This window comes from Varanus komodoensis, unplaced genomic scaffold (genome assembly GCF_004798865.1).
Source record: "Varanus komodoensis strain SLA01 unplaced genomic scaffold, ASM479886v1 scaffold93, whole genome shotgun sequence".
In the NCBI taxonomy this organism is placed as follows: domain Eukaryota; kingdom Metazoa; phylum Chordata; class Lepidosauria; order Squamata; family Varanidae; genus Varanus; species Varanus komodoensis.
Window position 1 is genome coordinate 279,321 of NW_025336635.1, and position 6,341 is coordinate 285,661.

The following is a 6,341-nucleotide window of genomic DNA, read 5'->3' on the forward strand; positions in this document are numbered from 1 at the left end:
ATGTCAGGGAAGGGATAGGATGCAATGAGATAGAAGGTGGTGCAGATGGGGATCTGGTAGATGAGGTCTGGATAAAACTAAAGGGTTTTGACATTGGGAGGGACCTGACAGTGGGAGTATGTTATCGCCCTCCATGTCAACCTGAGACCCTGGACGATGCCCTGACAGACCAGATTTGAAGGGTATCTTGGGGGAGGGACAAGGGACAGGTCACATCACTTCCTAGAGTCTATAGAGGGAGGTTTTTTCACACAATACCCAGGAGGCAATGAGTGGGGTAAATATCCTTGCCTTGGTCTTGAGCAACAGGGAGTTGCTGATAGATGGGGTGCAGATTAGGGGACTCCGGATGCGAGTGATCACTCCATCCTTTGCTTTGAGATCAGCCTACATGGTGGGCATCTCGTGAGTGGAGCTGGCTGGTGCCAGAGGTCAGACTAGATGGCCCAGGAGATCTCTTCTGACTCGCTCTGTTTTCTATGTTTCTATCAGGGAATGGGGACAAGTGTCAGGTTGAGTACTAGAATCTGGGGCTTCACGAGGGCCAACTTGGACAACTGCAGGCCAGGCTGCGGAAAGTCTCCTGGGAAAGGGTACTGGAGGGCAAGGGAATTCAGGAGAGGCGGGTGGCACTCAAAAGGGATGGCACTCTTCGCAAGGCTAAGGCTGATGATGAGCTGAGACTTGCCAAGAACATCAGGAGCAACAAAAAGGGCTTCTATCAACATGTAAATAGCAAGAGGAAGGGGAGACAGGCGGTGGGACCGCTTAATAAGGAGGAAGGAGATTCAGTGACTGATGTGAAGGAACAGGCACAGACGCTAAATGATTATTTTGCCTCTGTGTTCTCCCCAAAGCAGGACGGGGAAGATCTACATGGGGGACTGGATGATACCAGGATCAGGGCACAGATTAGAGTCACCCCCTCTAGAGGTTGAAGAGCTCCTCAGGGCAGTGGACATTACAAAGATGCTGGGCCCTGATGGGTTACACCTAAGGATATTTTGGGAGTTGGCAGGGGTACTCTCATGCCCATTGGCCTCCATTTTTGAGGCCTCGTGGAGAATGGGTGAAGTTCCAGAGGACTGGAGGGTGGTGTCGGTGGTCCCAATTTTCAAAAAGGGTAGTAGAGGGGACATGGGGAATTACAGACCAGTTAGCTCTATATCCATTCTAGGAAAGACAATGGAAAGACTCATAATAGCAAGAGATCTAGTAACCCTAGATAGGGAAGAGAGGTTGGCGGCCATGCAACACGGCTTCCACAAAAACAGGTCCTGCCAGACAAACTTTGTGGAATTCTATGACAAGGTTTTGAGGTGGATAGATGAAGGGGATGCAGTGCATATGGTTTATCTACATTTCAGCAAGGCCTTTGACAAAGTGCCCCATGATATCCTGGTTGAGAAATTGAGGAGTTTGAGGGATTGACTGACACCCTGTCCAATGGATTAGGGCATGGTTGATGGACCGAAAGCAGAGGGTAACTATTAGTGGAGAATCATCAGGATGGTGGCCAGTGACAGTGACCAATCCTGTTCAATATTTTCATTGATGACCTGGAAAAGGGGGTGACCAGTCTGCTGATCAAATTCGCAGATGATACTAAAATGGGGCGATGGCCACAGCTAAGGAGCAGGTACTCCAGATCCAAAAGGATCTGGACAGACTATGGAAGTGGGCAGGAGACAACAGGATGGTGTTCCATGTGGATAAGTGCAAGGTCTTGCACTTGGGGCATAGGAATAGGTGTCATAAGTACAGGTTAGGTGACAAGTGGCTGGAGAGCAGCACTTGTGAAAGGGATCTTGGGGTGCTGGTTGGCTGCAGTCTAAACATGAGTAAGTAACACTGTGGTCAAGAGGGCGATTGATTTAGGGGTTTAAAATTCTGTCTTCCAAATAGTACAGGCAACTTAAATAGTGCTGTTGACATCCAATATCCTAAAAGATCCAGCTAACTAATACCCAGTATTTTCAAAGGGTAATGAAAATCAATAACAAACAATCTCTTTCAGTTGAACCAAACAATCAAAACATCCACATTTTGAGATACGCATCTGTTCATTATTTTTATTTATATTTATATTAGTAATGTGAAGCAATCAGCATTCACAAGGGTTCACAAGGGTTCTTCCTCATGGCTGCTGTCAAGGCACCCAAAATCAGCAACAACAGCAAAAAGCATAGTCACAAGACCCCTTCGCACACCCAAACACTCCGTAAGAAGTACTTTGCAGTTCACATCCACAATCTGATTGGTAAGAAGGCAGTGTAGTTTGTAGATGAAAAGCACAGCAGCTGGCATTATGAGTTCTTCTCAGGTTTGCAAATCTAGAAAAGATGAAATGACTGGAAAGCTCTGAAACGACATTTAAGAATTGAAATGTGTGTGGGAAATCCATTTCTGCTCATTTGTTGACTAATAATGCCAGGACATCATGAGAAGAAAGACGCACTGGAGAAGGCAATCATGCAAGGAAAAATCGAAGGGGGGAGGAGGGGGGAGGGTGACCAAATTCTATAAAGGAAGCCACGGTCTTGAACTTAGGAGAACTGAGCAGGGCTGTCAAAGGCAGCCATTTTGGAGGACATCCATCCACATAACTACAACCGCAGCACAAGAACATAACTGCAAGGGGAATTATACCCTATGTTCCAGGACTGACAGCTGATCAGTATACTTGGATTTTCACTAAGAGAGGGCCATTTCTATAGGGCATGCCGGAATGCTAGCCGGAGCCTCAGCTATGCCTTTGGGGGCTCATCTGATATAGTGTGGAAATTTCCCTTCAGTGCTGGTTTGATAAGAATTTACCAAAAGTCACTATGTTCTCCACATTTGAGACAAAGGGAATTGGAGTTGGGTTTTTTAATGGAAATGTGGAAGAAAACAAACTGAAAGATTTGTCTATCTAGGCGTTGTGCTTTGACTGATAAACTCTCAACTGTCTTGGTTTGGGTTCCTGGGTATTCAACCTTGTTGGAAGCCCTAGCCATGGAGCAGGAGGGATGCGCAACACAAAATGTATATCTGAGCAACTACATCTTAACATGTCCTTTGCAATAGGTGGCTGGCATCGTATGCTTTGCTTTCCCTTCTCGGTGCTCCTGCGCTCGCATCTCAGTGTTTGTGGATGAACCGGCAAAGAGTCGATCCGCACTGGAGCAGAGGTAGCATCCTCTGTACTCACCTGCATGTTTTTCCTAGATGAGATGACTATATTTCTGGTACCTGGAAAAACAAAAGGCAGGCAACCCTCTCAGAGCAAGAGTCATGTATGAAAGTTGATGCTCATAATCCATGGGGGAAAGGCTCTTGCTGCAAAAAGGAGTTGTAATTTCCACCTTGTAAGTCTCCTGCTAAGCCTGATGAGGCTTCAAGACTGGGAAAGGTGGGAAATAATAGGAAATAGATACTCACTTCCTTAGATTCTGGTTCTAGATCCACCTGAGTAAAGAAGAGAAAAAGAAACAATGTCTCATATTGTTGTTGTGTCTTGTCCAACTCTCTGTGACCCCATAGACCACAGCTCACCGCACTCCTGCCCTCCACTGTTTCCCGGAGTTCACCCAAATTCCTGTTAATTGCGTGTGGTACCATCTAACAAACACCTCCTCTGCCGTCCCCTTCTCCTTTTGCCTTCAAGGGGTCGTATATTGTAGGATTCAAAAAGACAAAGACTGTTTCTCTGAAAGGACTACTCACCTGGGTCATGTTGGCTGCATTTTCTGCAGAAGACTAAACAAGAAAAGTGGGCAATTACTCTTAATTCAAAGTAATAGAAAGTTGCCAATATTATTAGTTGAGTAGAAAAATTCACCTGGTTCTCATATTCATTTGGATTCTGGAAACAAACAAACAAACAAATTAACAAATAAACCAGGAATTAGTCACATTTCAAGCTATCGTAAACTTGTGAGCCAGGACTCCCGCATCCTCCTTGATGATAAGGGATGCTGTTGACTCCATGTCCCTGGGACTCCTTATCCATGGCAATGTTTATTCTGTGCTTTACAGGAACTACCCAGCTTCCATATAGCTTGAAGTGCCCGATCCGGCTTAATCATGGACTCTAAGGAGGGCCAGGCCTGGCTGAAATCTGGATGTGAAACTTAAATCTTGTGAAACAGCCAGAGAGCTTCGGTCACAGGGCAGTATAGAACTGTAATGTAACAATAATTCTCTTGAGGAAGAACCTATTTTGGAGATGGATTGCAGCACCATAGATAGTTCCTATAAAGCTCAACATAACAGCTGGCATGGATAAAAAACCCCACAGGCACCGACATCACCTGCCCCTCCCTGTGCTGCCCTCCATGAGTTGGGAGAAAGGGTGTGCAAAGGATGGGATCTGATATCCAGGTCTTCTCCATCAGGTTTTAGTGCTACCCTGAAGGAGGATACCTGAAAAAAGCTACCGAAGAAAAATCATGTGTGTAAGAAAGCCACAGGGAGGCTAAGAACGAAAAGCCAAGAATCACTTCTGTTTCAGGATATCACACAAGTAGGTTCTTTTTGAAGAAAATAAATACATATTCTGGAAACCCTCCAGGAAGCTAAAAGGGAAACCACAGGGGGGGGGGGGGGGTTGGACCCAAATGGCCTTCTCGCCCTTTTCAACTCTGCTGTTCTATGGTTCTGCGAAAGGCTTATATTTCTCTCTTATACAAGAAATGCAAAACTTTTTTTGAGAAAATGAAAGGAATAAAAATCATTCTGAAAGCTAAAAGAGAAATGATAGGAAATGTTTGCTTTTCACAGGCATATACCTAGAAACAAATCCTGCTGTTAGAAAATAAAATGGATACTCACAAATGCTGGGAATGCCGGAAAAGGCTAAAAAAGAAACCACAACAATTGTTCTTATTACAATATTAGATAAAATTATTCAAAAGATGCACATCTCCTTCACAAGAAACAAATGAATCCTGTGTGATCATATGTAAGTGATGGTGGAACGAAGGAAGGAAGGACGGACGGACAGAAGGATTATTCATATTTTTTCTGCATTTATTCCATCTTTCCTCTCTTAAGAATTTTTTCTTTCTGTTTAGGTGTGGGAAACACTATAACTGGTAGACTGTGACAACTGCTTCCTTGTAGTGAGTGTAGCTGTGCAGTTATGCAGTGCAACACACCTGGCAGCACAGCCAAAAGACTAAGCAAGGCATCACACCATCGATGCAATTAGCGAATGCACGTGTCTTTTTAGAGAGTAGATTGTCAGTCTTAATCTGGAACAGATGGGGAGGGGGAAGGTTGGGGAGCCTGAATCCTTTGCTCCCACCGCTGTGCCAGTCCTGGTTGGCACTCCCACATCTACTATCTACATAAGAGAAGGGTGTTTCCTCTTTAACGGAAGCAGAAATGTAGACTCACATTTTTAAAGGAGTGGGGACAAACAGTTCTCAGAACCTCTGTCAAAAGCAGATGGAGCTCAAGCTCAGTTTTACTCCGGCACTCATTTTCCCAGTGTCCGGTTCATTCCATCCTGATTCCCCATAAATACACAACATGTTTCCAAGGTCCTCTTGAAAACACATGCATAGCTTTCTAATGTATGCATTTGTGTGGGGGCCTTTTCAAATCTACAACCTTTTCACATTGATTTAAAAAATGCTTTTGGTGTGCATTTTTTTCAACTACAGTGATTTTTGTGGCTGCACTATATCATGTGTGTGTACATTTGGCATATACTTTGGTCGGTGAGGTGAACTGCATCACAGTCTTCAGAAATGCACAGATTTCAACAGCAAACTGCATTTTTTGTGCTGAAGCACAGGATGCGCAAACCTGGCACATTTGCGCTGCAATATATATATTGAACAAACCTCTCAGATCTCCTGATTCAAAAGGGGGATATCAGAGAAGAAGATCGATCACACTTGTCTTACTTACTGGGTTGGGGAATGCAGGGCCGGGGTAAACAGCGGCACCAGGGGGAGGGGGGGGAGGACGGAAGTTGCCGTAGATGGGGCCACCCTATAAAACAGGGGGGGGGATAACATTATTGATATTGTTGCAAACATCTTTTTAAAAAACAAACCTAGTGGAAGCCCAAGTTCTTGCATGCATCCTAATCATTTCTGGACAGCTTTCATCTATGACCTGTGAGACAGATTGGGATGGGAGCCTGTGGCTGGCCCAAAGTCACCCAGTTGGTGCCACGGCTGAGCGGGGACCAGAACCCAGATCGTCCGAGTCCCAGTCCCGCACACGTAGCTGCTAGCACCACACTGGCCCTCATAGTTAGACAGTTATTATGATGGAAGGATCAGTAGATCAATAGAGATTACTTTGAAAAAGGTTAAAGGAGTTTCTAGTTCCATGACCGAAGA

The 6,341-nt window shown here is 44.9% G+C and overlaps 1 long non-coding RNA gene across 1 annotated transcript; it reads right to left on the minus strand.

Annotated features, from left to right (window-relative positions):
* Window positions 1–2,066: 2,066 nt before the first annotated feature.
* On the minus strand, window positions 2,067–3,453 carry LOC123017423. The gene is made up of 3 exons (XR_006413600.1): window positions 3,424–3,453; window positions 3,194–3,234; window positions 2,067–2,361 (listed from the first exon to the last, which is right to left on the minus strand). It is a non-coding gene; the product is annotated as an uncharacterized LOC123017423 (long non-coding RNA).
* Window positions 3,454–6,341: the final 2,888 nt, after the last annotated feature.